This window comes from Hippopotamus amphibius, chromosome 5 (assembly GCF_030028045.1).
Source record: "Hippopotamus amphibius kiboko isolate mHipAmp2 chromosome 5, mHipAmp2.hap2, whole genome shotgun sequence".
Taxonomy (NCBI): domain Eukaryota; kingdom Metazoa; phylum Chordata; class Mammalia; order Artiodactyla; family Hippopotamidae; genus Hippopotamus; species Hippopotamus amphibius.
In genome coordinates this window covers 118,530,939-118,556,401 of record NC_080190.1, presented here as the reverse complement: position 1 = coordinate 118,556,401, position 25,463 = coordinate 118,530,939, and the positions used below count along the sequence as shown (strand labels likewise).

General features: G+C 41.8%; 1 protein-coding gene across 2 annotated transcripts in view; it reads left to right on the top strand.

Annotated features, from left to right (window-relative positions):
* The first annotated feature begins 3,143 nt into the window (after positions 1-3,143).
* Positions 3,144-25,463, top strand: part of DNAJC5B (DnaJ heat shock protein family (Hsp40) member C5 beta) — an 85,088-nt gene continuing 62,768 nt past the window's right edge. Inside the window, exons 1-2 of one of the 2 annotated variants that reach the window (XM_057735678.1) lie at positions 3,203-3,254; positions 24,104-24,252. The gene's annotated coding sequence lies outside the window, so the exon portion shown is untranslated. Of the gene's footprint in view, positions 3,255-24,103; positions 24,253-25,463 lie in introns of both variants that reach the window. The other variant, XM_057735679.1, reaches the window with a different exon arrangement.

Here is a 25,463-nt window from a genome sequence, read left to right as displayed (position 1 = left end):
TTGGTATTACATGAACACATTTTAAACATTTTTAATGATTACATTTTTTGTGAGTAATTGAAAAATATAACTAGTACATTGAGCCTATAATTTAGCAGATACTGTTGCTTCTATTAAGGCTAAAGAAGGTAGTACTGTGATAATCGACTTTATGAAGCATGTGTGGATTACAGTGTGATTCTTAGTCGTGCCCATGAATGTTTCAGATAACTCCTTGGACTTGATGAGTGTGAGAGTGATGAGCTCACCCTGTCAGTCCCAGTGGTCCCTTTGAATGACAAAGTTTTAACTTGCCTTGTCCAATCCAAAAATTATAGTCAGAGATAGCCTACCTATCTATGTAATTTAATAAAAATCAATATAATGTCCTACCCTAGATAAAAAGGAGAAACAAGAGAGAATAGTTTGTATAAAAGAATATACATTTCAGTGAATTAAGTGGTTGGTCTTGACTACCGTGGTGGACATAATGGGAGATTCACTGAGCACATGAAGCTGAGAGTGCAGACAGATGCAGGTGAGTTTCATGGTGACTCAAATACCGTGAGCAGCATGGCCATTGGTGATATTGATTTTCCAAAATTGTGAACAACTTTTGGTAAAGTTCTGAACAAAATAAACAATGGTCATCCCTCATGTGCAAAGTAGCTGCATTTCTGGAAAAACCAGCACACATTAAAGCTGGGCAAAACTTTTGCATTTACATGTTAAATGGATTTAGGTCTGGCTTAGGTAGTTATGAATTATAATACTATTTAAGTCTGGCTCACTAGATTTTTCACCAGCTTGGATTTTCTGAAAGACATTTGAAGTCACTTGGAATTACTGGTCAGTTCCTGGTCACATGAGACCATGCCTGGCATTGCAGCTAACACCTCCGGCTCCTGCTTTCAACCCTCCACTATAGCAACAACCAAAAACACCCCCAAATTTCTAAAATGCTTCCCAGGCACAGTTTCTGAGAACTATGAGTGAAAATTGCACAGAGAGCTAGTGCAATTACTAGTACTAGCCCTCTGAGTACTGTGACAGCTGACTGTCAATGTGACAGCTGTCACATTTTTTGCAGTACATCAAAGGGCCACTTTTGAAAGTTAACAATTATTTAGTATGCAACGTATGTGTAAATGAGCCTACTGTACATCAGTGACAAGAGATTTTTAATGCAGAAAGGTTAAATGTGTGACAGAAATAAAGGGCATTAATTGTGACGTGATTAAATGTCATTTTTTTTTTGCTAGGTATTAGGACCAAATCAATGCATTAATAGCATTACTTTGTTTTCTTTATATTTGTTTCTATGACTATCTGATACTGAAGGTAATTATACTATACTTCCACTTATGTAGTGATAAAAAGTTACCTTTAAATATTCTTATCTCAGTAAAATATGTGAATTAATTTAAAGGAAGATGTTAAGTAGATATTAGTGCAGATGGCAATATTCCAAAGATAGCACATGAATGATTAAAGATTGGGAAAACCTCACCTACAACACTATTTTCATGAGTTAAGTATAATCCTTTTTACCACTTTTCTAATGTTGAGCTTTTGTTTTCTATTATAAACAGTGCTTCAAAGAACCTCTTTTTTTTTTTTGGCTGGGCTGCAGCAGCTTGCAGGATCTTAGTTCCCTGACCAGGGATTGAACCTGCATCCTCAGCACTGAAAGCTCAGAGTCCTAACCACTGGACCGTCAGGGAATTTCCTCAAAGAACCTCTTGTAGCTAAATATTGTTCATATCCGTGACGATTCCCTTAAGAGAATTCACAGATGTGAAACAGTCCGGTGGAAGGGCAATGATTATATTATTCTAAAGTTTGAAATTAGTGTTCATTAACCATTTCTCCAAGTTTTTATGAAGACATTTAGGAGGTTAGTAAAGTGGTATTTATGACCCATGGGAATAGTTTTTTCTTCGTTACCCAAAGGATTGCTTAATGCAATTGCCTTCAAGTGTGTTCAGGGACCGAAGGACAATTCCTCCCACCCTGGGGAAGCCCTGTGGTGGGGAAAATGCTTGGTTGGAAGATCTGGTTTGTAGTTAATGTTACCCTTTCCACTTAATTAGCTTTGTGATCTTGTGCAAGTCACAGCCTCTCTAAGCTATAATTTTCTCACCCATAAAATTGTACTAAAAATAATACACTATTTACCTCATTGAGCTGTGAAGATTAAATGAAATGATATACGTGAAAGTGGCTTGTAAATTCTAAAGCATGGTATAAAATGCTAGCTGTTGGTATTATGAACGTGCAATACATATTCCCCTCTTGAGAGACTCCAAAAGCACAGTTCTCTGGCTTCACAGACACAAGTTGTCTCATGCAATGCAAATAGTTTTTAAATGCCATATGCGGACAGTATCTAGAAAGAGTGGAGGGTATGAAAGAGGAAAGCACTAAATTCCAGTGAGAATTTATTGCTCTACTGCTTGTCCCTTCCTGTCCCTCCTCAACAAACACTAGAACCTGACCTGGCACTGCAGCAATGCTAGTCTTGGGCTTTGAGCTTTGTTCCTTCTCATTAAATCTCACTGAAACATCGGTTACCCAGAAGTCACATTACTTGTTGATCTAGGGTTGCCCTGGTAGCTCAGGGTTTCTGAGTTCAGGCTAGGATGAGAATTTGCTATTTATGGCACCTATAGATTGTTGGAAAAAACTAATGATTTTCACTGAGACGCTGTTCTCTTTCCATAAGACAAATTATTCGAATGGTCTCTTTTTGTGGGTGAATTCAGGTAAGAATCATCCTGTGAGCTGCTTAGCAGAAAATGGCAATGTTGACAAAATCCAGAGAGTAGAGCCCGGAGTGAATACAGTGTGTTCAGAAGGGTGGGGGACAACAGGAAAGCACCTAGGCTTGAGACTCAGCTCTGCCACTTAGCCACCCATGGCCTCAACTTCCCAGCTGTGAAATAAGGGGGTTAGACCAGAATTTAGTCACGAGGTCTCCCATGTCTCTGCCCACAGTAAGATTCTATAATTCTGTGGGTCAATTTAGAAATTTGGGGGTGGACCTTCCCAACCTCCTGCCATGGGCATGAGAGGAAGCACGGAAGCTGGAGGGTCTCAGCTGGACCTCTGGGAGGAGCAAGGATTCTACTCTGTGACATCACAATATCCAGCCCCGGCTCAATCTTGGCTACTGAGAAGGAGAAGATAACAGGAAGTTCGGCTACTGATATATTAGAGGTGGGATGCTACCTGATGGAGCTAGAAGGAATCAGCCAGCCATGACTCTGGTTCAGGTACGTGACATGTGCTAAGCGCAGAACAAAAATCACTGTGTCTAAAGGAAGAAGAGGAGAGGACCACAAGATGGGTGTGTCTCCAGGCTTAGGAATAACAATATAAGCATAGAGACTGTGCACCAGTTACTTTAGGGTAATGTAAAGGATCCCCATGAGCAGACAAAAGGCCACAGGTGGTCCCACCAGAAACAGAGCTGGGGCACATCCTCCCAACAGCCAGACTTACTGCCGTGAAGCCAGACCACAGCACATTTCCAAGACTATTAGCTCCTCACTGCCCTTTCCCCAACCACCAGGGAGTGCAAAAGAGGGCACAGGCCCCTCAAGAGGTCAGTGTAAAACTACTTTCTAAAATAGTCTACAGTTGTTGCCTGGTGATGTTTATTCTTTTATCTAGGTGTTTTTCTTTTAATAGCTTCTCCCCAGAATGATAGGGAAGAATAACCTAAACAAAAAATAAGTTATCTGAAAGAAGTATTTTAATAGAAGATAGTATAAAAATGCAAACAAAAGTAATAAAAGGAAGAAAAAATTACTATTACGGGTTAGCAACCGATATTGATTACAAAGTCTGGTTTTGAAATTTCAAGGCTTAAAAGACAAAAGGTCAACCCCTATAGACAGTGAAAGAGAAGGACCTTCTGGTTGAGAAGTAAGTAAGTTCAGTGGAAACCATCTACAGCTCCTCCCCCTAAAGAACTCACACTAGTGAAATCATTGCTGGGGATGTGGATAGTTCTGTTTTCTTTACCTTGCCTTGGGGTTTTGGCTTCTAAAGTATTTGTTTCTTCTTGGAGTCTCGAGGCCCTGAGAGGCTCTGGATGACGGCAAATAGCTGTTCTGTTTACCAGTAGGGCGGAGTGTGGGGTGGGTGCCAGGCCCTGACTCATCTGCACTGGCCTCCCTCAGCACACGGCGACCCCAGAGCCAAGTACAGGGCTGCTCAGGCAGGCACACTGAGATTTGCCTGCAAGATCCAGGTTTACTGCCATGTCCCCCAGTGGAAGCAGCAGTCCAGTGTTCTGACAAGCAGATTAGTTGCTCACAGGGGACCCCAAGAGCAATAGACAAGGTGGGGGAGACCCAGTCTCTATCCACAGGACACAATTTTAACACTCTTTGGCCTCCAACATATTGGGAATAAATATAGCTCAGCCGCAAGCCCCAAATTCACTCTATAAAAGAAGTAATAATCCAAAACATGTAAATAAATCCAGAGGCTCATATAAAAACAAAATGTACTTGCACACTGACTCTAGCACATGTTCAACTTCCATCTAGAGGAGCCACTATGATTTTCAAAATTAGATATGACCCAACCTCTGAAGTCCTTGGAAATTAAAAGCTCATTGGTCTAGTTTTTAAACTTTATTCATTTTATAGTCATTGAAAACTATGTTTAGGTTCAACTAAAATAATATCCACAAAACACAGAATGTCCTAACTTGTCTACATTTGTATTTATTGACTATAATGTTCTCTGCTCGTTGTGTTAGTCACATACCACAGACTTTGAGAGTTGGAGGGGAACTAAGACATTATCCATTCCAACGTCCTCATTTCCAGAAGAGGAAACGAGCACAGAGAGGTTAAGTGTCTTGACTTAGGCCACTGAGATAGCTAGTGCTAAGCTTGACACTAAGGCTTAAGTCCTCTCACTCTCAGCCTGGTGACCTATTCAGTCCTCCCTGTCCCTAATTCATCCTGAAGGAATTTATTGGTTCATACTCGAACTACTTTGATTTCCAAGTCAGAATGTTCTAAGATAAGGAAATCTCATTTTATCACCCCAGTGTGGTTATTGGTAAATTCAGGTACTCTAGGTAGGTGACACTCTTCACCAAAGCTCTCTTAGCCTTCACAGCTTCAAACAAAACAAGCTGTGATCAAAGTCAACAAAAAGCACCCAAGACCCCATCAAAAAGGCTGAGAATACAATGAAAACAAATCCAGGGAAACTGACATGCTACTCTGCCTTGAGGCCTGATTAGAAGCAGTCCATTAAAAAAAAAAAAAAGGTATTTATACAATCAATGAGCTTTTCACTTTATAATAAATATATAGACTTCCGTGGTCTTTTCCAGTTTAGGTAGATCACTTTGTTTATGTGTTTGCGTGTGTATGCTCTGTAAATGCACATGTGAGAAAACACTTCATCTGGCAAGTTGTGGGGCTTTACACCATCTGTGGTAACTGACCTATCTTTATTACCTAATTTGCCTCCTATGTGAGCCTTTTCTGACTTAAACCATGAATTAACATTTTATTTAGAGTGATCGATAATTTAGGAGCAGTCTTAAGTTTGTCCAGGGTTTGTTTTATGTAGAGTTGTCTATGTCTTGCATCTCCAATTAATCTGTAAATTTGAGCTTAGGCACTCCCTGGATTCAGATACTCAGAGCTTTTTTTCAATTGAATTCATTGCAGATGTATTAATATCAGCCTAATGTACCAAAATCTGAAAGAAAATGAAATGAAGAATTGTTGCATATAAGCACAGACGTCATTTGAATAGTCATCAGCTCCAAAGGTTTGATTAATATTTTCTAGGCCACTAGGCTTTTTTATTTTATTTTATTTTTTAAGCTCTTTATTGGAATATAATTGCTTTACACTCTTGTACCAGCTTTTGAGGTACACCAAAGTGAATCAGCTGTATTTATACATGTATCTCTATATCCCCTCCCTCCTGTGACTCCCTCCCACGCTCCTTGTCCTTGCCCTCTAAGGCATCACCCATCATCGCGTTGATCTCCCTTTGTTATACAGCAACTTCCCACTAGCTATCTATTTTACAGTCTATGCTACTCTCTCACTTTGTACAAGCTTCCCCTTCTCCACCGCCCCCCCAACCCCGTGTCCTCAAGTCCATTCACTGCATCTGCATCCTTATTCTTGTCCTGTCACTGGGTTCATCAGTACCATTTTTTTAGTTCCATATATATGAGTTAGCATACGGTATTTGTTTTCCTCTTTCTGGCTTACTTCACTCTGTAGGACAGTCTCTAGGTCTATCCACCTCATTACACATAGCTCCATTTCATTCCTTTTTATGGCCGAGTAATATTCCATTGTATGTATATGCCACATCTTCTGTATCCATTCATTTGTTGATGGGCATTTAGGTTGCTTCCATGTCCTGCCTATTGTAAATAGTGCTGCAATGAACATTATGGTATATGTTTCTTTTTGGATTATGCTTTTCTCTGGGTATATGCCCAGTAGTGGGATTACTGGGTCATATCGTAGTTCTATTTTTAGTTTTTTAAGGAACCTCCAAACTGTTTTCCATAGTAGCTATACCAAGTTACATTCCCACCAACAGTGCAGGAGAGTTTCCTTTTCTCCACACCCTCTCCAACATTTATTGTTTCTAGATTTTTGGATGATGGCCATTCTGACTAGTGTGAGGTGATACCTCATTGTGGCTTTGACTTGCATTTCTCTCATGATTAGTGATGTTGAGCATCTTTTCATGTGTTTATTGGCCATCTGCATGTCTTCTTTGGAGAAATGTCTATTTAGGTCTTCTGCCCATTTGTGGACTGGGTTATTTGCTTTTGTAGTATTAAGCTGCATGAACTGCTTGTATATTTTGGAGGTTAATCCTTTGTCCGTTGCTTTGTTGGCAAGTATTTTCTCCCATTCTGAGGGGAGAAAACGTCTTCTTGTCTTGTTTATGGTTTCTTTCGCTGTGCAAAAGCTTTTAAGTTTCATTAGGTCCCATTTGTTTATTCTTGATTTTATTTCCATGATTCTAGGAGGTGGGTCAAAAAGGATCTTGCTTTGATGTATGTCATAGAGTGTTCTGCCTATGCTTTCCTCTAGGAGTTTTATAGTGTCTGGCCTTACATGTAGGCCTTTAATCCATTTTGAGTTTATTTTTGTGTATGGTGTTAGGAAGTGTTCTAATTTCATTCTTTTACACGTTGCTGTCCAATTTTCCCAGCACCACTTACTGAAGAGGCTGTCATTTTTCCATTCTATAGTCTTGCCTTCTTTATCAAAGGTAAGGTGCCCATATACGCTTCAGTTTACCTCTGAGTTCTCTATTCTGTTCCATTGATCTTCCTTTTTATTTTTGTGCCAGTACCATACTGTCTTGATCACTGGGGACTTGTAGTATAGTTTGAAGTCAAGAAGCCTAATTCCACTAACTCCATCTTTCCTTCTCAAGATTGCTTTGGCTCTTCGGGGTCTTTTGCGTTTCCATACAAATCGTAAGATTTCTTGTTCTAGTTCTGTGAAAAATGCCGTTGGTAATTTGATAGGGATTGCACTGAATCTGTAGATTGCTTTAAGTAGTACAGTCATTTTCACAATGTTGATTCTTCTAATCCAAGAACATGGTCTGTCTCTCCATCTGTTTGTATCATCTTTGATTTCTTTCATCAGTGTCTGATAGTTTTTTGCATACAGGTCTTTTGCCTCCTTAGGCAGGTTTATTCCTAGGTATTTTATTCTTTTTGTTGCAATGGTAAATGGGAGAGTTTCCTTAATTTCTCTTCCTGCTTTTTCGTTGTTAGTGTATAGGAATGCAAGAGATTTCTGTGCATTAATTTTGTATCCTGCTACCTTACTAAATTCATCAATTAGTACTAGAAGTTTTCTGGTAGAGTCTTTAGGGTTTTCTATGTATAATATCATGTCATCTGCAAAGAGTGACAATGTTACTACTTTTCCAATTTGGATTCCTTTTATTTCACTTTCTTCTCTGATTGCTGTGGCTAAAACTTCCAAAACTATGTTGAATAATAATGGTGAGAGTGGGAATTCCTGTTCTTAGAGGGAATTCTTTCAGTTTTTCACCATTTAGAATGATGTTGGCTTTTGGTTTCTCACATGTGGCTTTTATTATACTGAGGTAATTTCCTTCTATGCCCATTTTCTGGAGAGTTTTTATCATAAATGGATGTTGAATTCTGTCAAAAGCTTTTTCCGCATCTATTGAGATTATCATATGGTTTTTATCCTTCAATTTGTTGATGATGTATCGCACTGATTGATTTGCGTATACTGAAGAATCCTTGCATTCCAGGGATAAACCCCACTTGATCATAGTGTATGATCTTTTTAGTGTGCTGTTGGATTCTGTTAGCTAGTATTTTGTTGAGGATTTTTGCATCTATATTCATCAGTGATATTGGTCTGTAATTTTCTTTTTTTGTGACATCTTTGCCTGGTTTTGGTATCAGGGTGACGGTGGCCTCATAGAATGAGTTTGGGAGTGCTCCTCCTTCTGCTATAATTTGGAAGAGTTTGAGAAGGATAGGTGTTAGCTCTTCTCAAAATGTTTGATAGAATTCGCCTGTGAATCCATCTGGCCCTGGGCTTTTGTTTGTTGGGAGATTTTTAATCACAGTCTCGTTTTCTGTACTTGTGATTGGTCTGTTCATATTTTCTATTTCTTCCTGGTTCAGTCTTGGAAGAGTGTACTTTTCTAAGAATTTATCCATTTCTTCCAGGTTATCCAATTTATTGGCATATAGTTGCTTGTAATAGTCTCTTACGATCTTTTGCATTTCTGTGGTGTCAGTTGTTTCTTCTCCTTTTTCATTTCTAATTCCATTGATTTGCATCTTCTCCCTTTTTTTCCTGATGAGTCTGGCTAATGGTTTATCAATTTTATTTATCTTCTCAAAGACCCAGCTTTTGGTTTCATTGATCTTTGCTATTGTTTCCTTCCTTTCTTTTTCATTTATTTCTGATCTGATCTTCATGGTTTCTTTCCTTCTGATCACTTTGGGGTTTCTTTGTTCTTCTTTCTCTAATTGTTTTAGGTGTAATGTTAGGTTGTTTGATATTTTTCTTGTTTCTTGAGGTAGGATTGTATTGCTATAAACTTCCCTCTTAGAACTGCTTTTGCTGTGTCCCATAGGCTTTGGGTTGTTGTGTTTTCATTGTCATTTGTTTCTAGATATTTTTTGATTTCCTCTTTGATTTCTTTACTGATTTCTTGGTTGTTTAACAGCCTATTGTTTAGCCTCCATGTGTTTGTATTTTTTAGTTTTTTTCCTGTATTGATATCTAGTTTCATGGCATTGTGGTCAGAGAAGATGCTTAATATGATTTCAATTTTCTTGAATTTACCGAGGCTTGATTTGTGACCCAAGATGTGACCTATCCTGGAAAATGTTCCGTGTGCACTTGAGAAGAAAGTGTATTCTGTCATTTTTGGATGGAATGTCCTATAAATATCAATTAAGTCGAGATGGTCTAATGTGTCATTTAAAGCTTGTGTGCCTTTATTTATTTTCTGTTTGGATGATCTGTCCATTGATGTAAGTGGGGTGTTCAAGTCTCCTACTATTGTGTCACTGTCGATTTCCCCTTTTATGGCTGTTAGCATTTGCCTTATGTATTGAGGTGCTCTTATGCTGGGTGCATAGATATTCACAATTGTTATATGTTTTCTTGGATGGATCCCTTGATCATTATGTAGTGTCCTTCCTTGTCTCTTGTAATAGTCTTTAAAGTCTAATTTGTCTGATATGAGTATTGCTACTCCAGCTTTCTTTTGACTTCCATTTGCATGGAATATCTTTTCCCATCCCTTTACTTTCAGTCTGTATGTGTCGCTTGGTCTGAAGTGGGTTTCTTGTAGGCAGCATATAGAAGGGTCTTGTTTTTGTATCCATTCAGCCAGTCTGTGTCTTTTGGTTGGAGAATTTAATCCATTTACATTTAAGGTGATTATTGACATGTGTGTTCCTATTACCATTTTCTTAATTGTTTTGCGTTTGTTTGTGTAGGTCTTTTCCTTCTCTTGTGTAGACTGTTTTTTAACCCACTGAAATGTGTATATTCTGTAAGGATCTTCCATATGCTTCTGGTTTTCCAAACAGATTGTCTTTAATAAAAGAGAATTATGAAATGATTACCAACAGGAAAGAACATTCAATAATAGCATAGGGTTTAAACAAACCTGTGGTAGTATCTTTCAGCTTCCATATTAATTTCAAAAATTGTGTAATATATTGAGTAATTTTGCACATACGACTGCATAAAACTGCAGGAGAAAGCTGACTATAATAAAGGGAGGGATAAAAGGAGCTTTAGTTTCAGATTCTTCACTGTGGGTTTTGAATTCTCAAATCTCTCCAGTAAGCTGAAATACAGGTATGCCAAGTGTACTTTTGAAATGTTTTCCACCTGAGAAGATGCATCCTGACAAGCCTTATTAACAGCCACAGGAGAAAAGAGGGAAAAAAAAGGTAAAAGCTACCTTGCCAGAGATCCTGAGACATTTGATTTTCTCTCTTGCTGCCACCACCTGGGGTGCCTTGGCAAACAGCCACACCTGGATCACTGACACATGCTGGACATACCCCTTCATCTCGGCCCAACCCCCATGCCCACTCACCTAAGAATTGTGCAATGAGCCCTTTGTAACCCGAGGTCTGTGAAGTCTGGAAAGGAATGTGACCCAGAGCCAACTGGCGTTGCTGCCACCAGGGCCAAGAAGGAGGTCTCCTGCTGTTTTCCTCATGCTTGGGGGAACCTCAGAAGGGGAAGGGTGTGCTCTAAAAGGAATGGGAATCAAGCCCTCAGCAGGAGTGTGAAGCAAACACCCCAGTGCCTTTCACCCTTGTCTCTGCCAGCCTCCAGAGGATCCACTTTTTGAGCCACTTCCTTTCTTACTCATAATTGTGCCCCCTGTTGAAAGCTATGAGTGTTAGGTCCTGTTGTTCCAGTGCCCCTGTGCAGGGTGAAGGGGGATCGTCATGGGAGGGTCCATTAAGTGGTTGTGTTGATAGCAGAGTGCCAGGCACTGGTGGCAGCACAGCTGGAGAGGGCAGTGTGATCAAAGGCCTACTGCTACTTGTCAAATGATAATGCAAAACCAGCTTCCTATCTCTTCTCTCCACCTCCCCAACAGACATCATCCTGCATCATGACAAGCGCACAATCTAGCCACTGGCAATACTTGAGGTTGTCTCTCCTCTTCTGCCCAGAAGCTTATGTCATAAGCTGAGTCATGAATACCCTTCTTTCAATTTGCCCAAACATCATGATGGCCACACAAGTGGACATCTAACTAAAAAGAACTAAAAGGAAGTGAAAGATTTAATCCTCAGTCTTGCCATTGGAGCAGTGTCTAGTACAACTTAGTATAATTAACTGTGACAAGTTCTATACTTATTTTACCAATACTACTTATAAATAAAAAGTGGTCCAAAAAAAAAAAACAGACTTTTTAGCCAGTTGAGAAGACCACTTACTTGACAATTAGAATGCCAGTATTCTTCTGCTCCTTTCAAGCATATTTAGAATGCAAAGCTTCTGCACAGCAAAGGAAACTATAAGCAAGATGAAAAGACAACCCTCAGAATGGGAGAAAACATTTGCAAATGAATCAACAGACAAAGGATTAATCTCTAAAATATATAAACAGTTCATCCAGCTAAATATCAAAAAAACAAACAACCCAATCCAAAAATGGGCAGAAGACCTAAATAGGCACTTCTCCAAAGAAGATATGGCCAAGAGGCACATGAAAAGCTGCTCAACATCACTAATTATTAGAGAAATGCAAATCAAAACAACAATGAGGTATCACCTCACACCAGTTAGAATGGGCATCATCAGAAAATCTACAAACAGTAAATGCTGGAGAGGGTGTGGAGAAAAGGGAACGCTCTTGCACTGTTGGTGGGAATGTAAATTGATACAGCCAATATGGAGAACAGTATGGAGGTTCCTTGAAAAACTAAAAATAGAGTTACCATATGACCCATCAATCCCACTGCTGGGCATATACCCAGAGAAAACCACAATTCAAAAAGAAACATGCACTCCAATGTTCATGGCAGCACTATTTACAATAGCCAGGACATGGAAGCAACCTAAATGTCCATCAACAGATGAATGGATAAAAAAGATGTAGTACATATATACAATGGAATATTACTCAGCAGTAAAAAGCAATGAAACTGGGACATTTGTGGAGACATGGATGGACCTAGAGACTGTCATACAGAGTGAAGTGAGTCAGAAAGAGAAAAACAAATACCGTATATTAACACATATATGCGGACTATAGAAAAATGGTACAAATCAACTGGTTTGCAAGGCAGAAATAGAGACACAGGTGTAGAGAACAAACATATGGACACCACGTGGGGAAAGCGGGGAGGGTTGGGGGAGAATGAATTGGGAGATTGGGATACCAAATTGTACACTCTAAATATATGCAGTTTATTGTCTGTTAACTGTATCGCAATAAAAGTTCTTAAAAAAATTTAAGTGTAAGTGACAAGTTCTATACTTATTTTACCAATACTACTTATAAACAAAAAGTGGTCCAAAAAAGCCAGACTTTTTAGCCAGTTGAGAAGACCACTTACTTGACAATTAGAATGCCAGTATTCTTCTGCTCCTTTCGAGCATATTTAGAATGCAAAGTCATTTTTTTTAGTAGAGGGGAAAGCATTCCTTTCACGTTAGAACACAATTCTTTGTATGTTAGGAACTGATACCATCTTCCTCCTATAACCAACATATTACCTCTTGTATCCTGTCCTTTCAAGGTGGTTATTATCCTTTCTCCTTTCAACCCCAAATGAATTCAGTGTCAGTTTCAATTGAATTTGTAGTTTTTGAAAACTTAAGATGAACCAGGCACCATGGCAATAACAAAATAAAATGTCTGGCATAAATTGGGCTCTTTAAGAATTAAGGATTTAGGTGAAAAGACAAGATTTACACCTGTGAAGAGTTCAAATGCAAAGAAGGAACTGCATAACTATGCGAAAAATGTTCTCGTGATCTTCAAAGCATCCCAGGGGCTCAGTGCAGGGCAGAGGCAAAGCTGTCTTCAGTGTTTTGGTTGATCATCACATCAGAATTACGACTTGGGAGGCATCTTGAAGAGAAACACAATAGTGACTGACACAAGCTTGGGGAAGAAAACAATTTTCTGGTGCAAATTTTGGCCCCAGCACAATGGATCTTATCCTACTCACAGACCTTCTCTCCACTCTCCCTGTGCTTTTACAACTCTTTCTTTGCGTGCCCTGAAAACAATTCACATGGCTGCTTTGGGATAGAGAAAACTGGAGTCATGGAAACATGCTGCTCCAGGAAGGATGAAACTCACCCTAACAGGTGGTTTCTGCGAAAGGTCCGACATGCTGTAACCAGGGTTGTGTCTGATTTATATTATGGACGTGGGCTTCCTGACGTTACACCCTAAGTCCACATGTTCTAAATCTAATTCATTATCTTCCTCTAAATCTGATCTCCTTTTGTAATTCCCATCTCAGCCAATGACCTCACCATATTCCCAGCTATTTTGGCTAGAATCGCGAGTCCCCTATGATTCCCAGTTCTTGACTCTCCAGCATTTGGTCAACAGGCCTCCCAGGAAGTTAGGGCTCCACGTCTCTTTGGAATCCATCGCTTCCTGCCAGTTCTTCCCGCAGCTGCCCTGGGCCAGGCTCTCATCATGTTTCCCTGGGATCACTCATCTCCCCAACTTCATTCCTCTGCACCCTGTTGGTCACATCTTTCTAAAATAAACACTAGAGGTTGTCATTTGCCAGTTTTAAAACAGTTTAAGTTTCCCCATTGTTTAAAAAAAATGAGGACTGAACTCCTTATCTTGGCTTTCAAGATCCTTCACCTCCTCTAGCATCATCTGGCCACTCCTCTCCTCTGCTATCTGTTCACCCAGTCCTCCCCACCCAATGCACCAGACAATCCCTCTACTTCCCATTCTCTAGCCTGCCCAGCACTTTCCTGTCTCTATGGTCTTTCTCATGCAGGTCTCTTCTAACAGCTGAACTCCTGCAGGATTCCTCCTCAAAGGGGTTACCACTTTCTTCCTTCATTATTTATGATCTTCTCAAGACATTCTTATTATTTGTGACCCTTTATGCTGAAGGAGTGAGCTGGGTGGGGTTGGAAGACCAGGGAGAAGGGAGTAGGAGGATGTCGTATGACAGGGACTAGCCTGTCAAAGACTCAGAGGAAACAGAATGGTGTTCAAGGAACAGACCAGTGCACAGCACTTGGTGGAAATCGAGCCTGAGTTGAGAGGAAGGAGTTGGGAGGAGACGGCACTAGAGAAAGATGCAGAGACTGGCCCTGCTAAGGAGCTGGGATTTTAGCTTAGATCAGTGGGCCACTTTAAAGGGTTATAAGAGGGGAGTGATAGGATACTACTTGCATTTTAAAAGAATGTAGTGTCCAGAGAACAGATGGGAGTGGAGAGAGACTGTAGAAAGGCAGGGTAAACCAAGGAGGTGATGAACTTCGTCTAGAGTAGTGACAGTGGAAAGAGAGGAAGGAAGTGGACTTCAGGGAGCTTTAGAAAGGAGAACTGATGAGGCCTGGTTGATTGACCAGGCATGGATTAAGCAGAGAGGGAGCGGTGAAGGAAGATGGCTAGAAAAGTCCCAGAAATGATACTGTGCTAGGTGCAGTATTACTTCCCAATAATGTCTCACACTAAGGAGAATAGACTTTATCCTGTAGGAAACAGGAGGCTACAGGGATTTCTTGGCTTAGGAAACCTACGTTTCTGAAAGAGAAAACTAGAAGAGGTGTGGAGGATGGCCAGAAAGGGGAAGACTGGCCGCAGGGGGACTAGAAGGCAACGCCATTGAGGTGAGGTGTTAAATGCTGACAGTGCACAGAGGCTCAAAGCAGTGGGCCCTCTCAGCACTGGTGACTCTGCCCCAAACACAGTTCAATGAAAAAAAATAGTGTTTTAATCGAAAAGTTGTATGTGCACGTTTAAAAAAAAAAAAATTAAACAGTGTAAAATGTTATACTATAAAAAACAATTCTCCCTCCCACCCCAGGCCCTAGTCCTTTTCCTCCTTGGAGCTTTCACAAGTTCTACATACTCTCCAGGAACATTCGGTGCATACACAAACGTGTCTGAGTACATACTATGCACATGCTCTCTGTGTACATATGTATACACACACACACACACACACAGATCCACTTTTAAAAATGAGATTACTATGCACAAGCCTTACTGTCTTTAAGCTGGGAAACTGTATTTTGTTATACCATTTTTATATCAGCTTGTGTAGATCCGCTTCATTCTTTTCAATGTCTACAATGGCTATTCTCCTACAGCAATCTCACAAACCCCCTACTGATTAATATTGAAGTCAAACTTGGTTTTAAAGTGCTCATGCCTGTCATTTTCCTTGTCCACCATCCTCAGCTCCTGATGTGCTGGCTGCTTTAAACCACTCATGGTCCCACCCTGGGGCACTCTCCTCTTCCATCTTTTCACACAGCTTTTTCAAATCTGAAGTAAGAGAACTCCCTCTGCAGCCATACAGATTTAGCACACTCTAAATCTTCTTCCATCATGGAGTCATCTATGATGCTAGTGTCAATTTGGCTTATCAGATTCACATTCCTTGAGCAAAAGATTAATCGATCTTCTCTAAATTTGTGAAATGTGCTTTGAAAATCCTGTGCTTATACAGCCGCACCAAGGGTGTTATAAATTCTAAAATGTCAGAGCCCCACTGCCAATCAGAGTTAAGCTCAGAGTAACAGGGATTTTTCTTTCTTCTCAGAGATGACATTTTCAACAAGGCTGGTCAAGAGCTCTTCACACACTTTGCTTTTAGAGGACACTGCAGTTGATACAGGCCCTGGATATGATTCATTTGCTAGAGTCCCCAGGGCACACAGGTATTCAATAAATCTTAGTGAATAGACATCTGTGCATATAAGTATTGTTCCTGATAGGCTTCTAACTACTTTTTTTCAAAGACTTGTTGGGCATTTTATCCTCTTAGGATAATTAGGAGACAAGCCTCCTGCCTGTCAAGTCATTGATGGCCCTCAAAGGCTTCCTGGCATTCCTTACAGGATGTCTAATGTCTGGTCATCACCAGAAAACCAAAAAAATGTCCTTTGATACCATCCCCAGCTAGCAGTCTGCTTCACACATTTTCCTTTCTCAGCCATAGCCTGTATAAGAAGAGATGAAAATAACCCTTGGAGACCTATGACCTTTATTGTCACTTGGAACAAAAAGTCGCTGAACACTGAGTTTCTTCTGACTGCATCTTTCCTTATGAATCATTCCAAGGCCCCTCATGTCATCAGGAAGCAGCGCATCTCCAGCCTGACCAGCCAGCGTGGACTATGTCCGCCCTCCTTGGCCACCACTGCCCTCTCCCCATGCCTCGAATCTCGCTGTGATAGTGTTCTCTGGGTCCATGCTTATCTTGGTGCTTCACTACCTCTGCAAGCTGCAGAGAGAGGAAGCCACTGAGGGCTTTCTTCACCCTCTTTAGATGAAAGTCAAGTTTGCATTTCAATGATTTCATCTTAGTTAAGAGTCCTCAGTACAACTATAATATTAGTACAAATTAATTTTTAAATTTTAGAAAGCCATACAAAGAGAAGATAATTATGAATATAACTCTAAAATGTCTTTCCCAGAGTTTAAGGTAATAATATTGTCAAAATTATATATATATAATTTAATATCTAATGAACATAATACATACACATATAATACATACTATAATATATAATGTGTGTATAGTATCTTGATATACACATACACACATGTTGTTATAAGCGCTTGTTTTAGATGATCAACTTAATCTTCTGAATCAATAACAAATGGTATTTAGACCACTATTGGCATTTCCTGTCTCTTAAACAACATAAATTCAATCAGCTTTATGTGCAGACAACATTTCTTGCCAAATTCTTAAATAACAGAAATAGCAATCATAAAAACAACCATTTTGGGGTTTTTGGCACCTGCTCTATTAGGGTTCTCCAGTAAAACCAAATCAATAAGAAAGATATCTACATATCTTTATATTATTTATTATAAGGACTTGGCTCACACAATTACAGAGATTGGCAAGTTCCAAGACCTGCAGTCAACATGCTGGAGACCCAGGAAGTGCCAAAGTTTTAGGCAAAGTCTGAAGGCAGGAGAAAAACTGATGTCCCAGCCCAAGGCAGTCTGGCAGGAGAAAATTTCCTCTTACTCGCAGGAGGGTCAGCCTTTTTTATACAGGTCTTCAGCTGATTGGATTGGACCCACCCACACAGGGAGGGCAATCTGTTTTCCTCAGTCTATTGAGTGAAATGTTAATCTCATCCAAAAGCACCCTCACAGACACATCCAGAATAGTGTTTGCCCAAATGTCTAGGCAACCCATGGCTCAGTCAATTAACACATAAAATTAACCATCAGACCTCTTATATCACCAATAGGCTCAGGAATTCTTTCATTTAATTGCCACAAAGACCCATATGGAAAGTAGACATTCCCATTTGCTCAGTAAATGTTTACTCAGTAAATGTTTGTACATTTTAGAGATGAGGAAACTGAGGTTCAGAGAGTTGAAGTAACTTGTCTAAGGCAGCACAGCTAGTAAATGGCAGAACCAGTATTCTAACCTAGGTCTAAATGACTTCATCTGAATTCTTAAGCTAAGTGGTCACTGCCTCCCAGTCCCCGTGTTGCATTCCCCATGGTCCTGAGGCTCCCTGCTTGGGGTGGGACAGGTCTGAAAGTATTAGCTATTGGTCAAAGCTCAGGGCAGCCATGGGGAGGGGCCCCGTTTTTGTCTTCAGAGGTCTGAACATGTCAGACTTGAGTGCAACTTGGAGCTGCTGGGAGGGCTCTGCTTTCCTTTGCCTTTCAGGTCCTCTACAGAACATTAATAGATGCTACTCTTTGTTGAAAGTTCCATGCTCGTGCTTTGCATGGATAATATCATTTAACGTTCCCAGTGACCCTGTGTTCTCCCCATGACCCCACTCTGTTGTGGTAGGGAGAAGGCTGACAGGTCACCACGGGCTGCGAAGGGCCGGGACTGTGAGACATCCCTCTTAAACTACTGTCCTTAGAACCACCAAGAGCGCCCTCCATTGCCTTAAATGCCCTTGTGGGCCAATCCAGTCCTGTTCTACTCCCCCCCCAGATCTGCCCATAAAGCCAGCACAGAGTGCGCATGAATCTAACGCTGCAGCTGTGCGCCATCTGCTGACTCACCCACGCAGCAGGCCTGGGCTTTCCCTTCACTTGGTTTGCTCCCCACAGCCTGACGTGTTGCTGCTCCCCACTTTTTGCCTCCACCAGCTCTTTCAGGAAATGCTGTCCAGTGGCAAACTTACCAGGAGCCCCTAAACCAGTTGAGTTTAAAGGAAACTCCTCTGTCCCCTCTCCCTGCAGCACTCTCTGGGTTGCTTCCTGGGAGTCCCCTTTGTCGTGACAACATAAGCAGTCCTTACGGTGCTGCTGAGTTAGCTAGGCCACAGCAAACCTCCTGTCCTGGAGGGGAGGGATCTGAGTCTCAGGGGGTGTGTGTCCTACCGAAGGTCACTGTTAGGAGCCAAGTCATCTGTCTGCCAGTCCAGTGCTTCTCATGTTCCCCACAGACATCAGTTCTGATGGGGTGGGGGCAGGGCAGCCTCCCAGTCACAACCAGCAAAGGCAGGCTGAAGAAGAGCATATCTCCAAGGCAGCGCATGAGGGGCAGACATGCAGGCTGCACCAGATGACAAGGGAGCTCAGCACCCCTTTTGCATGCCTGCCTCCACGTGCAGTGATGTCCAATGATGTAGGTGCAGCACAAACAAAACAAGGTATTGCTAGAGAAACTGGGGTAGGGTGGACCTTTCTTATTAACAGAAGCAGATTCCCTTTGGTTGGCATGCTTCACTGGAAGGCCCTGGAAAGAGCTGAGATTCCTATCTGTCTGGAATTGCAGTGAATGACGCACTATGGCCGCGGAAGTGCTTTGGCTTCTCTCATGTGTTCACAGAAACTCAGCTCGACTGTAAGTTTGCACGGATTCACCCAGAGGATTCTTCACAGCAGGCCAGCAGGCACACATTTGGGCGCCATGGGATGATGTTTCTAGGTTAGATCCCTGGTCTGGCTCCCTCCATTTCACTGCTGGTGCTGTTTCCGGAGCCTGTGAACCTGATGACAGGAGCTGAGGGCAACTGGGCTTGTGTCAGCCAAGGCTCTGAGAACACTATCAGTTAAATACTTACACAGAGAATCAATCATTGGTGGGAACAGCTCTCAAAAAAAAGTAAAATAAGACTGCTTATTGTTTTCAAGATCATTCTACTTTAAAATTTTTTAAACATAAAGGGCAAATGAACTCAGGTGCTTTGAGAGCAACAGAGCCATGGTTGAGAAGGCAGCCCACTCCAGAGGTGGATACAGAATGTGGAAGGTACTCAGAGGCGTGGGTGCTCGTTCTGGCCGCCAAGGATTTGTTGGTGGCCTTGGACAAACATCCACTTCACTGCTTGACCTGGGATTCTTGGAACTGGGAGACCTATGCTCCGATCCAGGCTCTGTTAATAACTGTCTGATGTTAACATGAAACTCTTCTGAGCCTAAAATGGGAATTTGTTTGTAAAATGGGAATAAGAACACTTTCCCTGCCTACCTGTCCCCGTTGCTGTGTAGGTCAGATGAACCTATGTGAAAATACCTTGTTAACAATAGAGTGCTATATTTTTTCCTGAGTAGGACATAATGTCTTTTGATGGAAGTGAGGTAGGAGTTTGGGAGGAGAGTAGTGGAGAATGGTGAAAGGATTAGGGTTCCCCTGGGACACAGAGGGTATGGGGCAGGGTTGCAGCTGGGACTGGAGACCATGGGTCTGTGGTGGCAACACCTGCCTCACTAGTGGATGTACAATTGAATGTTGGCTGCGGTGGTGGAAGGAATTAGGAGTATGGACATGGCAATACTAGTTGGCATCTAAGCTGAATAGGCAAAGGATTAAAAAAAGGAACAAGGCCGATAGATTTGGGGAGCAGGGAAGTATAAGCGAGATATAAGTACCACGCACACAGGGGAGTTAGCTGGCAAGGTAGGCAGTGGTGGGTGAGGCTGGAGTTCAAGGTTTGTGAGCTGGAGGACATCCAAGTATCTGAATAAGGCAAGGAGCCACAGAGAGAGGGTGCTGGCTGGGAGGACCGCATGGGAGCTGAAGGGCCCCAGGTCAGCGACAGGACTTGGGGTGGACAGAGTGAGAGCCGAGTGCCAGGGTCCTGAGAGAATATGGGTAGTTGACAGACCTGGGGATAGCCATGGGGGGAACGGGACCTGTGGATGGTAGGCACAGCAAAGGTGGGGGGCAGAGTGTCTGGAAGGGCTGGAAGGAGAATGCGGATGCTGCTTTGGGGTAACAGAGGCCCAGAAAATAGAGTTGCCCAAAGCCATGCTCAGATTTAAAATTTGATATGAAATATACACCAGTCATTTTATGTATAGATAAAAAAAAGTTGGCCTTAATATGTAAACATATAAAACAAATTATAATGGATAACTCCTTTGAGCCATTGACATTTTAGGGAGCCGATTAGTACCAGTGGATGAGGGCCACGCATTGTTAAATTTTCTGGAGTGTTTGCAAGCTAGGTATCATGTTGGTAGCTTGAAGTAGGCCTGGGAAGAAATAGTTACACCATGGAAATCTGCAAACACTACCTATCAGGGCTTTTTCTCCCCTGGAAATCTGGTTGTTAAACATTTTCCAGCATACCCCTGAATAGGCCTAAATATAACCTCCAAATCCACCCAACTTTACAGTCTTGTTGTGTGTTTAATTGTGTCACTAAAAGAGAAATGTCCTAATCCCCAGTGCCTGTGAATGTGACCTTGTTGAAAGTAGGGTTTTTGCACATGTTATTAAGATGTGAGTTAAGATGAGGGCACCCTGGAGTAGGGTGGGTCCTTAATCCTATATGACTGTAGTCTTTAGGAGGAGCCACAGGGACAGACACACACAGGAAAACACCACATGAAGGCAGATGCAGGGGGACCGCCATGGCAGAGACTGAGGTATGCCGAGCACTGCCAGCTACACCAGAAGCTAAGAGGACGCCGTGAAGTATGCTTCCTCAGAGGCACCAGAAGGAACCAACCTGGCCAACAACACCTTGATTTCAGACTTGCAGCCTCCAGAACTGTGAGATAATATGCTTACGTTGTTGTAAGTCACGAAGCGTGTGCTACCCTGTTCAGCACTGCTGGAAAACTGATACACTGCCACGCCGTCAAGTTTGGGCACAAGCGAGTGGAAATTCCCTAATGTGGACCATGAAGGGAAGGCCCCCTGTGTGCTGGCTCCCAGGGAACCTTCCCTCCTACCTCCTCCAGCACGTATGTTCCGTGTGGTCATCTGCTCCTTCTTGTTAGCTGCCTCACATTGTGGATCATGCTTTGAAGTGCAGATGTGCTGCCCTTCTCTTCTGGGTGGTAAGCAGAAGTTGAAGACTCAGACACCTCATGGGTCAAGGTTGCTGAGTGTGACGCCAGGGGAGCCATTTCAGCCTGGAATTTGTGTCTGCCTTTAAATAAAACACTTACCCCACCCTGCTGGCCGAGGAAAACCTGACTAAGAGCTGCCGTTTGGGGCCCTCTGCCATGTGCCAGAGAGAGAGGGAACGTGTCTTGGCCTTTGCCGCCCCCAGCAGCAGGCCAGCAGGCACTGATTCACTGCTTGTGAATCTGCTGCCTGGACCTCTTGGGTCTTCTGTCCTGGCCCAGCCAATGGGTCTGAGAACTCAGAACTTCAACAACTGCCCCAGAATGTCCCCCTTCAGACAGAAACTTCAAAATGGATTTTTATAAGGTAATAATTTAAATCCCCCAGCTGACTAGCTACTCGACACTACTGCAAAACTTGAGCTTCGGAAGAATGCAACAGGAGGGCGGCGTCCTCTCCAGACATGGCTTGCCTCGCCCTGATGTTTCCATGCGTGTTTTTCCTGGTGAGCCTCACAATCTCAGGTGGCTGAGGGAGAGGCGTCTGGATATGAAAAGAAAGGGTGATTTGGGGTGAGGAATATTTTGAAGTTGAAACTCCCATTTATAGTTCATTACTTTTTTGAACACCAGAGGGTGATACAGGCACATGGAATAGCTGCTCTGCCTTGCTTTTTAAATGTGAGACCAAATGTTGAATATTGTTTATTTGACTACTTTGCTTAGGTCTCCAAGAAAATTACAGAGGCTTTTGAGACCACTTTCTGGATGTCCAAGCCCTGGGGCTGGGATACCCACCGAAGGGTGCTGGGCAGGGTAACAGCTTCCTTTGTGGGGAAGCACTTGTAAATTACCCTCCCACCCCATCCTGAGACTGTCTCCTTCTGGTCAGCTCTTTGGCAGGGTTTGGGCTGTGTCCCAGGTAAGAGCTAACTTGTGTAGGGATCCAGCTTGTTACTTCCAGGGCCAGTCACTTAAAACTGGTTTCATGAATTCTACTTAGTATCTAGCCCTGAGAGAATGGAGAAGCCTGAAAGAGGAGACCCCGTGAGGAGGGATGAGGGATTGCAGAGGTCCTAAAGGTTATTACCCTGACGGTTAGTGGGGCTTTTTGGTGACGGTGGCCAGCTGACCAGCCTGTGTGTCTGTGGTCTTGGACCAGCTTCCACCAACGGTCTCTGCAAGGACAGTCTGGCAGAATGTTCATGGTTTCTAGAGCTAATGCTATGAAAGCTGTGTACGACTCATGAAAGAGTCTGGGACGAGTAGGAGTAGAGCAGTTGGGGATGCCCATGGGAGGCTTGACAGTGGTGGTGAGAACCCTGGGAAGGGGCAAGTGGGCTCAGCTCTGGAGCTCTGAGGCCTGTGAGGAGAGCTCAAGTTGAACAAGTGCCTGTCTAGGCGGGCAGCAGGGAGACCAGCATCAGAGCTCATCTAATTCTGCAGGCCTAGAAACCATGGATGTGTGTGTGTGCGGTTGTAGAAGAATCTGCACCTGACTACATTAACTCATTCAGAAAGGGGCCTGTCTACTCTCACCCAAGAGGAGAAGCAGCTCAGCTTTAGCTATTCAGTTCTGGGCACCTTCCAAAGGCATTCAGCATTGAGAGAGACTGTTCTTAGCAATGACATGCTGTCAATAATAAAGCACCACTTACTACACAAGACAGAAAAAGGCTTTGCAGACCAAAAGGCTGTGCTAATGGGTTGATTACAATTTAGTGGGCCCTAGTTGTTTATCTGAAAAAGAAAACTTCAGCAAAATGAGAGGAAAATGTGTATCTACAATAGAGGGTACAAAAAAGTCATTGCCATTATCCTGACAAATAGGTTGAAATGCACCACTGGAAAATCCACTGTGGGCACTAGAAATTGGTGCAAGGCCATGATCTGTTTGGTGCAGGACAGAGGACTGCCCAGTTTCCCAGGTCTGTGATTGTTGCCGGGGTCATGTGCACTAAAGAGAGAGGATTCTTTGCCGTTTGTGATTCTATTTCTCAATTCAGCCTTTTGAATTAACAAGGATAGAAAAGAACAGATTTGGAAGCACAGCACTTAGATTGGACCCCAGTTCCAGCTTTCTGCCCCTCATTATTGATGTTCATGCTTAGGGGAAGTGACATGACCACAGGTAGTTGGTTATTTCTTTCTTAAAATGGGCACTGAGTATCAGATAATGTATTTCACATGTGAAAATTAGGAAATTACCAAGTATGATATAAGTGCAGTTATTAATCTCTAGAGGGAATCCTTTAGTATTTCCTTCTCTTTCAAATACATGTCTGTTACCTGGGTTGGGTGAGGCTTCATTTGAAAATGGGCTTTATTAGAGTCAAAGATATATCTTTAGGCAGTCCTATTAAACAACCACTTAAATGCAAAAAAAAAAAACAACAAACCAACCAACCAACCAACAAAAACAAAACCCACAAAAAAAAACAGGAATGACAACTATTTTGGTTTCTATGTACTCTGTTGGTTTTGTAGTCTGTTTAGCCATTTGTTGTGGAAAATCACTGTATTGGAAACCTTATTGAAAAGAAATTTTGCCTTGCGCAAAAGTTTTTTTGTCTTTGTTTTTGTCTTCTATCTTTTTTAGCTAATTAACATAAGAGACATCAAGCTAATGTGAATGGGGAATAACCATCGGCAAAATCAAGGATCGACGTTCTGCTTACAGACATTTTGTCAAATAAACACTTCTGTTGGACTTGAAGTCTCCTTGGTTTATCACAGCAATTGCTTACTGTAAGTAAGCGACAAGCTGTTTAAACTTCACATCTGTAAAGTACATGTTATGCTTCCTAGCAGGGGACAAGACACAGTCAACAGTTTTTTGGTAATACAGATCTCAGATTCAGAGCTTTACTTATTAACCAAATAGATACTGTCCTTGACACTGAACTACGTATTGGACCTCATTCATGAACGTGCTTATTGGCAGTTCCTTGTTTAAAGCCATTACTCCAATTTTTTTTTAAGAACTTTTATTGAGATACAGTTAACATACAATAAACAGTATATATTTAGAGTGTACAATTTGGTATCCCAATCTCCCAATTCATTCTCCCCCAACCCTTCCTGCTTTCCCCACTTGGTGTCCATATGTTTGTTCTCTACATCTGTGTCTCTATTTCTGCCTTGCATTTCCTCTTTCATAGTTGTTAACATTTGCCTTATGTATTGAGGTGCTCCTATATTGGGTTCATATATATTTATAATTGTTATCTCCTCTTCTTGGATGGATCCCTTGATCTTTATGTAATATCCTTTCTTGTCTCTTGCAACATTTTTTATTTTAAAGTCTATTTGATCTGATATGAGTATTGCTACTCCAGCTCTCTTTTGATTTTCATTTGCATGGAATATCTTTTTCCATCCCCTCACTTTCAGTCTGTATGTGTCCCTAGGTCTGAAGTGGGTCTCTTCGAGACAGCATATATATGGGTCTTGTTTTTGTATCCATTCAGCCAGTCTGTGTCTTCTGGTTGGGGCATTTAGTCCATTTACATTCAAGGTAATTGTCGATATGTATGTTCCTAGTACCATTTTCTTAATTGTTTTGTTTTTGTTTTTGTAGGTCCTTCTCTTCTCTTATGTTTCCCACTTAGAGAAGTTCCTGTAGCATTTGTTGTAGGGCTGGTTTGGTGGTGCTGAATTCTCTTAGCTGTTGCTTGTCTGTAAAGCTTTTGATTTCTCTGTCTAATCTGAATGAGATCCTTGCTGGGTAGAGTATTCTTGGTTGTAGGTTCTTCCCTTTCATCACTTGAAATATATCATGCCACTCCCTTCTGGCTTGCAGAGTTTCTGCTGAGAAATCAGCTGTTAACCTGATAGGAGTTCCCTTGTATGTTATTTGTCATTTTTCCCTTGTTGCTTTTAATAACATTTTTCTGTCTTTAATTTTTGTCAGCTTGACTACTATATGTCTTGGTATGTTTCTCCTTGGGTTTATCCTG